The 11634-nt window shown below is 43.5% G+C and overlaps 1 long non-coding RNA gene across 2 annotated transcripts; it reads left to right on the top strand.

Annotated features, from left to right (window-relative positions):
* The first annotated feature begins 478 nt into the window (after positions 1-478).
* LOC136359905 (uncharacterized) lies at positions 479-2523 on the top strand. 2 transcript variants are annotated; one of them, XR_010743372.1, is made up of 3 exons: positions 479-559; positions 1178-1234; positions 1824-2523. It is a non-coding gene; the product is annotated as an uncharacterized lncRNA (long non-coding RNA). The 2 variants fall into 2 exon arrangements; XR_010743373.1 differs by lacking the exon at positions 479-559 and adding an exon at positions 589-709.
* Positions 2524-11634: the final 9111 nt, after the last annotated feature.

The raw sequence follows: 11634 nt of genomic DNA, 5'->3' as shown, positions 1-11634 counted from the left end.
AGAAGACAACACAGAGATATGAAATACAAAAGGTAATTTATAGTTAAGTTGCAAATCAGTGATAGGAAGGGAAATATTTTTGATAATCAACACTACGTTTGCCATTTTCATATGCTTTTCCCCAGGTCAGTAAGACACAGGCTCCCAACCTGGGAAGATCATCTCCAACAATTTACAATCTCTTTTTCACCAGGAGCCACGCTCTGCTTCCTCAGAGTAGGGAGTGAGAGTTTTCATCTACAGATGGGAATTATCCAGCTCATGTCCTTCACTCCAAGTCTATTACATGGGCAATTAGAGGTATTTAGCAATTCTTGGGTAGTGTAAAGACTTTCATACATGCAGAGGAAACAGCTGTTGCTGCTCTGGAGGGAAGGAGAAAGATGATGCCAGCAGCAGACAGAGGAGCTGCCGTTGCTGACAAGCAGAGTGCACCTGAGTGAAGACACAGCTGAGCTGCATTCAGACAGGAACTGAAGGCAGGTGTGTGCATGGGAGAAGCTTAAGCAGCTCCTCATTGAAAAAACTAAGCAACCCATCCACCCTCCCTGTGATGGAGGTGTTTTTATGGAGGAGTTATCACAGGGAAGAGGGGAGATTGCTGTGCAGGGTCGTGTTCTTATTTCAAAACACATCTACGGAAGCTGCTGATCACCGTGGATTGCCTGAGCCACTGCACACCCTCACTGGATCAGAATTCAGCACAGCAGTATTTAATTTCTGATTTTAGCTTGGCCTCTTTGTATTTTGTCACTGAGTCACTTAACATTGCGAGGCTACAATTTTCATGTGAGAAAAGCAGCTGGAAAATGTGTGGTGTGGTGTTCTGACTATGAAGGTCGCATGTTCCTTGTACTGAGTTTTGGCTGTCAATCTCTCTGTGCAGTGCCTGGCACAGCAGGGACTAAACTTCATTTGACATGGTTTGCTATTGCTACAATGATAAAGCAAATTTCCTATGTAGATAGCTTCTCATGGTTGGGGCTTATTTGGGCGGGTTTTAATTGCCCCTTTAATTTTATCGTGGAAGATGAATTTTAATTGATTTTTATGTGAATGTGCTGTAAAACCCAACAGCCCAAAGAACAACAGGAAAATTATACCTATTTCTTGTCTATGTTTTAAGCATTTCTGTTCCCACTTGACAACTTTTGCAAAACCTTTTCCTCCCACGCAGGAAAGAGAGTTTTTCAGCTCCTCAGAGGCTCAGGCTTCTCAAGAGCTGTGCACCTGGGTAAGATATAGTTTCCATATAGCACATGTATTTCCAGCATCTCTCAGGACCTATTCCCTGAGGTCTTCAGGGATCTCATAAGAAATGTACATGTGCATGCTCTGAGCTGCCAACAGACTGAGCATGAGGGGATAGACTGTAAAAGAAATTAAAGTGTTCCTGCAGGAGACCACAGTCTGTGTTATGCTGAACTAAATCAGAAGGTGCTCCTGCAAAATCACTCCCTGTGAAATTAATCTACAAATTGGAGAAAAAAATGGGCCTCCACAACAGTACAGCCGAAAGGGTTTAAGAAAAATGCAGTGGAATTGTGTTAATGGCCTCCTTGGGCCTTGTGGCTCTGTATGGGAGTTCTCTGCAATTCCATCAGTCACAATAATGAAGGCACCAAATCCCCAACCCCTCTGTAGCCAGAGACTTCTGCCAATCAATTGTTTTGCTCACCCTAGAGCTAACTTCATAATGTTTTCTCTTTTTTTTTTTTTTTTTTTTTTTTTTTTGTTTGCTTGTTTTTTGGGTTTTATCCAGGGAAATTGCCTTGAGCTGATCTGATCCTAATCTCTTATTGATACAACTTTCTTTCTTCCAGTAATGTTACTCCTGATGGGTGTGGGGTGAGAGCAAGCCAAACCAGCACCTACATGGGCTGGGTGAAATTCCAGCTTCTTGGCACCCAAGAGATTTGGAATCAAGGGAGGCAAAATGTTAGAAACTATGTGTTAGAATAAGAAGTAAACATCTTGGATTTCATCTGATCACAAAGATGTTATAGGTATCTGGTCCATCAGGGACTTGGAACCAAGGACAAAAATGAGCCCTGAAGTCCACAAAGTACTGACATTCTTCACCTATTGTGATGAAACAGGAAATTAGTGTTGAGGGAAATTTGCAGAATCATTAATAACTGTTTTGTTTTGGGGAAAACCTATTGGATATCTATCCATCTCCCTTACTGTGTGCTGTTCTTATGCTTGCATGAAAACGTTCACCCTGTGGTCATGTCAAGAGCTCAGCTCAGCTCATCCATTCCCATCTAGTGCAGAATAAGATGGTGTCGTAGGTGTTGGAGTAGAGTAAATGTTTTGAAAAATAAATGGCAGCCTGTTGTCCCCACAAGGTTTTCTGTCTGGATTTGCAGACAGATGCTGGAGAGCAACTGGAGAAGATGCAGGAAGTTGCTGCCTCCGTGCTTCTTTCACAACTGCCATGTCAAGAGCTGGGCTTTTCCATGCCTGCTCTTGTAGCAGCCTCTTGCCCTGGGAGCAGTCCCCAGATGTCAGTGGCAATAGTCATGCAGAGAAACGGGGCAAAGTCTGACCTTATGTTCTACAAATGCTGTATTTTTTGCATTGCTCAAGCTTTGAGACACCAGAAGCACTGAAAAATCAGCCTCTTACAGCCAAAACTCTGCATTTTCTGTTAAAATGGCTGCATTATAAATAACACTTGATCATCCTCAAGTAGTCTCTGGGATGTTAATGCTTCATGTAGTTACTTTGAGGAGAACAGAGTAAATACACTTTTTAGCCTGGAAGGAAACATTAATTGGTAGTCCCTGTGGTAAAACACATCTGACTGAGCCCCAAAAGACTGAGTAACATAGGAAATATGGTTAATAGTTGTACTGGTGCATGGACATGGTGGGTGTCATGACATTACATTACAAGGCATTTGCCTACTCATATACAACTGTAAAACCACTCCCCAGCAAAAAATATCCTTTTTAATATTATTCTGCTTCTCTGCCCACAAAAATGTTATAAGGCTTTTGAATTTGACCTGCAGAGCAGAGAAAACTGGTAGCAAGAGCCCCTGAATAATGGCACATCATTATGCAGACTATTTCTCCAAGTATTTTAGAGAGGGTTAGCATAGACAGAAAACTTCACCTCTGTGATGGTTTTGTCTTCTTTTCTCCTCTGCCAAGGTCAGGATGAATAATTACAGAAAAACCCATGAAGAAGAAGGAAGAAAAAGGTGGAGAAGGACCTAAACAACACTTAAAATGCTCTACCTTGACTCATGCATATTACTATATACTAAAATCTTAAATCTAACTTTCTAGCGTTCCAACACAGCTCCATCCCTTGCTTTGGTTACACAACTTCAGTGACTTAAAGTCAGCTCTCAGCTCTGGGAAAGTGCCTGCTTTAAACGGGTCTAGCAGAGCTTTATTAACACTCCATCATGTTCATTTTCTTCATGCAAACTGTCACTATTTGTCAGCAACTGCTGCTCCTACAGGACCTTCATGAGGTTCAAGCAGGCAGAAAAAAAATGAGTTTGTTATATCAAAGCTGGCTCTTTGAAGCTGTGTGAAACGCAGTTGTTGCCACCTCGGGGAGCTTGGAGCAGTCAGTCAACATCCTAAAGCTCAGCCAAGCCTGCCGAAGCGCGGGGCAGCTGAGAGCCAAGGTCGCGCACGGCCAGCCCTGCTCCTGGCCGCAGTCCGCCATCCTCACCTCCTGCATCCCCACCAGCGCTGCCCTCCGCAGCTCCTAATCCCTTCCTGGCCCCAGCAGGTCACCTGCAGCCCCTGGGCCAGCAGGCCTGACCCTGTCCCAGCAAGGAGCTGAAGTGCCTGGCAGCAGTGGCTGCTTCAGTGGGTTTCACAGGGCGGGATTTCTCTGCAGAGTGAGACAAGTGACCGCTGGGGTTTGCTGTGCACCTTTACCCGGAGCTGCTGTGGATGTCCTGTCCCTGCAAAGACTCGAGGACAGGTTGAATGGGGCTCTGACCAACCTGGTCTAGTGGAGGGTGTCCCTGCCCATAGCAAGGGGGTAGAATTAGATGTCTTGAAGGTCCATTCCTATTGTTCCGATTCGGGACGACTCAATTAACGATACGTAAAAACTCCAGTTTCTTCAGAGGGCATTATAGCAAAGATGGACTCTTTTATTCAGTGTTTCGGTACAATGAATATTATTGGTCATTTGGAACAACACCTCTCGACCGTTTCTTACAAGTAAACGAGAACCAGGCAGAAACACCACCTGCTGACAGTCTTCCACTTTCCAAGGACTGTTTGGTTCCTCATTATGATTTCCCAGGTGAGAGTCAGAGAGTTCTGTACTTGGCTTTCCCACAGGCCCGAGCTAGTGCCTGAAGCCTAAAAATCTATGTTCTGACCACTGTCAGTTCCCACATCTTCTAACCTAAATAATTCCCTGGTTCTGTTATTGATTACCAGCTCGTTCTGATATGCCTCTCCTCCTCCTGCTCATTGACCACAGTCAGAGCTCTGCAAACAACACCATTAAGCCAGACTTTATCAACAGGAACAAGATTTAAAAAATCCCTCCTATTTTATTCCTAGCCTTTATCTTTACCCTGATGACAAGGCATACTAATATTACCCTAATAGTTAGTGCTGCCCAAATATAAGTAAGGTTTGCCAGCCAGACACAAAACTGACATCTTTGACCCTCTCCATCCACCCAGCTGCCCAATTGCTTCAGCAGCTGCTTTAAAGCCCATGTGGAAGCACAAAGATCCCAGCAGCAAAGGGGTGTAAGGAACTGGCTTTAATGTGCAGATGCTCACCTCTGCCTGCATCTATGGAGCATCCCTGGACCAGAGCAAAGCACACCAGCAGGGATAGGGGCAGTGTCAGAGGGTCACTGCACTAACTCCTTACAGCACTGCTCAGGATAAAAATGAAATGTGGGATTGATTAGAGTATAAATCTTCCAGCAAAACTGGCCAGAACAGGGAACAATAGCAGATGGGTCCTTAAATTCACCACTGAATCCCTGCTGCTATGCAGAGCTCATCTCTCAGTTGCTGCCAAGATCCCTGCAGACACACCACGGGCTGTGCAGACCTTACAGGTGTTTGTCTGTCTGTCTTCCAGAGCTGACTGGACACACTGTGATCTGTACAGCACAGGAGCATGAATCTCACCCAGCCATTGTGCACCAGCTTCTCTCCTAACCAAAGCCTTGGGTAGGTTCCCAAGGTTAGAGGGGAAGAATTATTTGGATGGGAGTCCATAGAGTAAACCCAGAAAATGTAAAAAATAGCAAGAGAAACTTTGTCCCTGAATCAATGGTCCTGCTGTCGCCCTGCACAGCATTAACTTGCAGACCAGCAGGCTGCCAGAAGTGACAACTTTGCTAAGAGATTTAAAACCAAAGTTCCCTCTGACAGCTTAATCCCTTGCATGTATATAGCACTTCACATGCCCAAATATTAACTGATTCATGGTTAATTAACTCGTGGTTATAAATTTCCCCTGGCACTTTTTGCAAGACTCAGGATGTAAATGTTAAACCAAGTGTCCCAGGCACATTGCAGCACTGTAAGAAAAATAATAGGGCAGATCATCACCTGGTCTAGTGCAGTTATGTAGATTTACTGGAGCCCAGGGCCTGACACAATTGCTCTTGAATTCATTACAGCAAACTGCAATGAATGAAGTGCAGAGCTCCTTCCTATACTGAGCTCCAATAATTAATTCCCTGCTAACACGGGTGACATGGTATAAAATGGAAAGTTCACGTTTATTCAGATGAGTATTATGACATCGTAGTGGAGGCACTGAGGAAGACAAGGTGTTTCAAGGCAGAGGAATTGAAGGAGTATTGCAAAAGAGAGCCCTCTGTATGAAACTGATGTTCATAACATGACCTTCTCCTTTGCTTGAGCAGCACCCAAAGCAAAGAGAAATTTTACCCAAAAAGAAACTCTGCTCTCCTTCACCTCTCTGCATTTCCCAGAGCTGGAGACACATTTCATTAAAGCTCAGGTCAACTCCCCAGTTGCCTCTGAGAGGGAAGACATACATCCTTAGCTGCCTGCCTGGGAAGACTGGGAGCATACCTCCTTCCTCTTCTACCTTGCTCCATGTCAAAGTCTTTGGGGACCTCCAAAAATTTTCCACAGAGCTAGTTTCCCTTTGAGCAGTGCTAATCCATGAAAGCAAAATTGTTCATAAGGATTCTCAATCCATGATTTTTGACCTGGTGAGGAAAGTTTTCAGAAATGTTAGACAGCTACACATGCACAAACATCTCCTGAGTCTCTGTATGTATATCAGCCACATTTTGGCTTACAGCTCTACACTACTAAGCCTAATATTTATTGACCCTAATAAACATTTTGCAGTAGTCCAGTGGTTTCCCTTCCAAGAAGAACTTGTGGAGGGCTCTGATTAGTACCTCTGGCATTTCCAGACATCTAGCCTCTCTGTAGACTGTTGCTGCACTAAAGTTAAAGCCCTTTTTCTGTGGAGACAAAGCATAAAAGAAATACGGTACAAAATAATGAATGGTACAGACACTTATCCTCTCTAGAAGTGCAAATGCATGAGAATAAGACAAAACAAAGGCCTTTACAGGAAGAAACCCCTTCTTTTTTTGTATGGATGTTACTAATCTGAGGAACCTGTTGTGTGATTTTACATATTAAGGCACAAAGAGATTTGAGGTGGGGGAAAAGGCTTCTGATATTTTACAGCATGAAGAAACATCAAGCATCACTGAGAATTGAAATGGTATCAAATCAGTATCAGCTAAGATATGCCACAAAGAAACACACCCATTTGTTCCATAGGCTAGTCCCATGTAAAAGAAAAAGGGTTCTTCCTGGATATGGGAGAAGGGTGAACACTAACGAGGCATAAGGAATGGAACTGTCTTCTCCACTTGAACCATCTAATGGACCATGCTTGTGTGGGTTCTCAAGTGTCCAATGAAGCCCAGTGAAGCGTATCAGCAAAGGGCATAAACAGAACTGCTTTTCTCCAGCCCACAGTTTATTCACACTTGTAAGGGCTCAATACATTTGGAATTTTTGCCTTTCAGTTATGTTTAGTTGAAGTCAGCTTGTGAGTTCCAAACAAGTTAGGGAAGAAACCTGCTAAAAACCACACATGTGCATCACCCAACATGATGTGTGATGGCACCAGTCTCACTCTGACACCTGAAGGGGTGTGGGCATAGGAACATCACTCCTTTGACCCCTTCCCAAAACTGTGACCCAAATTCACAGCAGCATTTTACACTTGGGTTCCAAGAGGGCATTCAGAACCATGCTCAGGACTAGGACCAGGATGGTAGGCAGGGCCCAAACAGCTTCTGATGCCTCAAGCTACAGGGCTTGGGGCACAAGGGAGACACATTCACTTTCTCCTTTTGCATGAATGTTTCTTTAAACAGAACAATTCAAGGGTGAGGGACTTCAGTAACTTCTAGAGAACATTTTGCCCCTGTGTGCTTGGGGGATGTGCTGTAGGACAGAGACTGTGGTTGCCAAACCCCAGCACCTCTCTTGCCAGACTGCACGGACAAACCTCTGAAGCTCCTTCTCCATCGCCCTCCCAGCCAGGCTTGCCAGCCTCCAGATCCACTGGAGCCATCCCTCAGTGATTTGTGATGCACTGAAATGCAGTTTACATTGCAAAAAGCTCTAATACATCCCTGGGAAGCAATTAGGAGAGAGTTGCACATGAGCGTGAAGGGGTTTACTCCACGAGCAGATGTCCGCTTGGCAGATGCACCACCGACCTCTCACTCCACCTCGGAGACACAGCAGGGAGAGGGACAGCCCCTGCTCTGAGCTGCCAGGCTGATTTTTATTAGGCCTTTCTCCGGAAATAAGGAGTATGGTGAGGCGAGGTGATCTTCCCCTGCGGCTGCTGGTGTGGATTATGGAGCTGGCAGCAGCAGGAACGCATTAGGGAAAGCTCCCAGCAACGGGTAAGTTTTAAAATGAAAGCTGGCTCAGTGTTAATGCGTAAGTAATGTGTCCCAGCTGCCTTTAATAAAACAGCCAGCTGAAACTCAGCATCATAATAAACGGGGCAGGGATTTCACAAACATCCTGGCTGCTCAGAAAAGGACTGACTTTTCTTCTTCTTCTTTTTCTTCTTTATTTTTTTTAAGGATTTTTTTTCCCCCTCAGAGCTTGATTAAACATTTCCTGTTTTCAGCTTTCCAGAAAGGTCCTTGTGAGCCTTCCCCTGCTGCTTTCATGCTGGCAGCTTCATTTTTCAAGGCCTCCTCCTGATCCTGGTGCAACACAGAAATGGCAGGATTTGTGTGGACCTGGGCAAGAAATGCCTCTGCTGCAGCTGCATCTCCATCATTTTTTGATGCCATCCCTGCAGGCACAGGGAGGGACAGTGCTGATGGCAGCCCCAAGAGTCTCACAAGACCCCAGAGAGGAGCCTTATGACCTGTCACCTCCTATTTGCAGACAAGGTGAGGAGGAAGTTGTCTACAGCTGGGAAATAAACCTTGGATTTCTGCTTCTGCTGCTGATTCAGGCAAAGTCACCCTAAGGCTGGACCCTCAGAGCTGACTGAAGGTCCATAACTCATAGAGGAACAAGACCCTGAAGCAGAACCTGATGAAGCAGCTGGGCTGGGTTTCATCCCATTGAACTCAAGTCAGCCTTTAGTCTGTCTCAGCCAGTGGAGCAAAATAGACACCTTTGGGAACTATTAATTTGTACTAATTTGAGTTTCTTTTCAAAATAAAATTCAAAACATCCTACAAGCCTGCAGACATGTCTGTGTAACTCTTATGTATCCACAGCTAAACCTTGCATCCAACCCAAGTCTGGAGGAGTGGAGGAGATTCTCCTGGCCATGCCAGTCCTTTTGATCATCCAGGGCTTCTACAGCTCTTTCCATAAACTCCTCTAAATCAGGAAATTGGAAGAAATAATGTGCTTTTTCTCTTCCCCCCCATACAACTCTGAAGACCCACCACAGCTTGTCACCCAAAATGAAAGATGGAAGCAGCCTTGAGATTCTCCCTTCCTGCCAGTGCCTAGCCAGGGAGCTGGACTGTGCTGCTGACCTCCAGCTGAGGTACACCGGCATCTTGCCAGCCTATAAAATCAAGTTTCACCAATTAACTTTCAGTAGTGGAGGTTCTGGCTAGAAGTACTCAGCTCTAATCCCAAATAATGTGTGACAACTTTCAGTGTGCTCATTCCAAATGTTGAATGGGCTTCAGTGTTTCCTACAGCTCTGTAATTTATGCCACAAACATATAAATCTTTCCTGTGCTACAGAAGAGAGAAAATTCTCAAAATGCTGACTGCAGAAGAAACAGAAACATCTCCTCGTCCTCTCCTGGTGGTATGTGTCTAAATATCTCCAGAATTCCAGTTTCACCTGTTGTTTAGAAATGCCTGTGACTTCTGTGTTTTTTTCTTGACAGCCAGCTAGGAATCCATTTGTGATTTGGAGTTTAACTTCATCTTGCCTAAACTTTCCCCATCTGACAAAGATATTGCCAGGAATAGTTAATAGTGTAAGGTGGTGATTAATGAGTCGCTATTACAAAACGCAACGTGCTGCCGGATGCTGAGGATTTTTGGGGAAGTTTGGAGAGCAGCATTCCTAAGGAGCTAGTCTGAGCTTGACCTCTCTCAGTCATAAAATCATCATACATACTCCACGAAATGGAAATGTTCTCTCATGTTCACTTTTGGTAACAGGCTGGTGAATGGTGAGGGCTTCAGTTGATGCTTCTGGCTACCCATAAATTTCTGAAGGATTTGTAACATTCTGAGAGATGTTCCAAGAAAGCAGATTAATTTTCTTTCCCCCACAGTCTTACTTTACTTTGAATCCTCAGCATTTTCTTTTCCTAAAACAAGGTATCAAAATATCTTGGATGGAATTTTTCAATGCATACTGTGAAACACCTTGCCAAAAAACATTCACTTCAAATGATATTTGTTTGGAGTACCTGAGTTTTCCTTCAGCCTCAGGAATTCTGCTTAGCACAACTCTGTAATATTTCAAAATGGAAACAAAATAACATTGAAATTTATCAGCCATATGCAGTGCTTTTTTAGACTTCGTTCATTGATCTTGGTTAACTGAAAATAAGTTTTTCTGGAGTTTTTTCAATTTTTTTACTTGTGTTACTCTTTTTTTTCTTCTATACAATCTTTTTATTCTCTTACAAGTTTTCAGAAAGGTTACTTCAGGTTGTGAACAGAGTGTAACACTTGTCTTGCCTATTATCAATGTTTCCAAAATAAGTGTTAGTGAACTATTTTATATTTTCATGGGTTTTCTTCCAAGCACCAGTACAGTTATTCCACAGAGGTAGCTTAGAACAGAATCACGCTCTTCATGATTCTGTAATCTATGCAATAGACCAACCCACAAATGCAGGAAAAAAAGATATAGCAACAAATTGCTTAATTTTTTTGACATCTCTTTATTTCAAAAATATTTTAAAGAAAAGGAAAAAAAATAATAAGAAAACCCTCTTTGGGAAATTTTCCCTTTCAAAATTTAAAGTCAGTGCTCTTTCTCACTGTAGGAGCTGGTTCCATTTGAGGACTAAAGAAAATAAATATTTTTCCTGTAGAAAAAAATATAGTGGAAGAAAGAGTGAACTCATTGTTTTTCTCTACCTTACTGGTCCTATTACACAAAACCAAAATTAAATACAAGATTGAGAATCAGAATTCATCCTCTCCATTTTCATTACGTTGCAAGCTATAACTTATCTTCCCAGTTGGGAGAGAATTTCTCATGAAAGTAAATCCTGGACAAAAAAATGACCTAACCTTAAAATAAAATGCTGTCCCAGAAGGAAAGTTAGGTTTTGCTGAGCTCAAGCTTTTAGAGACTTGCCAATCAAGCAACTGCTTTGCTCTGCAAATTGACATTGAACCCACATCTCAGTCCTCAGGCAAAATTGTCACGGCCATATAGTGCACACCACAAACCCAGCCTGCCTGGAACAGGTGGACAATTTGACCTTTAAACCGTTGTGTCTTTTCACTTTCTGTTTCTAAAGCCTGGAATTAAATACTGGTCTCAACAAAACAACCTTGAAAGAGGCCTTGGGATAGCACAACCTGTGTCTGCTGCACAGCCATGATGAAAAGGGAACAAGCCTCTATTGTGCTTGATGCAGCCCCTTCCCCCTGGACTGCTGGTTTGACACATAAAGGCAGGATAAAGGAAAGGAGCTCTTATTATCCTCTGCCACATCTCTATTTTATGGGCTGAGAAGCAGGGCAGGAGGTCCCATGACTTATTCTTGGGCACATACCCAAAGCCTGTGCCAGCAATGGTATTTAACCCAGCTTTTTGTCCCCAGCCAATGTTTTATCAATAATACCCATTTTTCCCTCCATAGATTTTTTTTTTTGTCCAAACAAAGACACGTTTAGGCTACCCCTGCTCTTTTTCCAGGGCACATCATCCCTGTCAGCCATTCCTTGGCACCTGCCCAACCAACGTGGTCACTGTCTGTTTGCAGCTTGGTCCCTCACAGCACTGTGTCATTGTCATGGTGCTCCACTGGGATCAAAGGTCCCAACCAAGATGGAGGCTTGCTTGTTTCAAACCTCACCTAAATTACATTTTGACAAAATAAACCATTTCACAAAGTGAAAACTCTTCTAATACAGTTGACACA

This window comes from Sylvia atricapilla, chromosome 4 (assembly GCF_009819655.1).
Source record: "Sylvia atricapilla isolate bSylAtr1 chromosome 4, bSylAtr1.pri, whole genome shotgun sequence".
Taxonomy (NCBI): domain Eukaryota; kingdom Metazoa; phylum Chordata; class Aves; order Passeriformes; family Sylviidae; genus Sylvia; species Sylvia atricapilla.
Note: the sequence above shows the minus strand (reverse complement) of the source record. Positions and strands in the feature narration are given on the sequence as shown.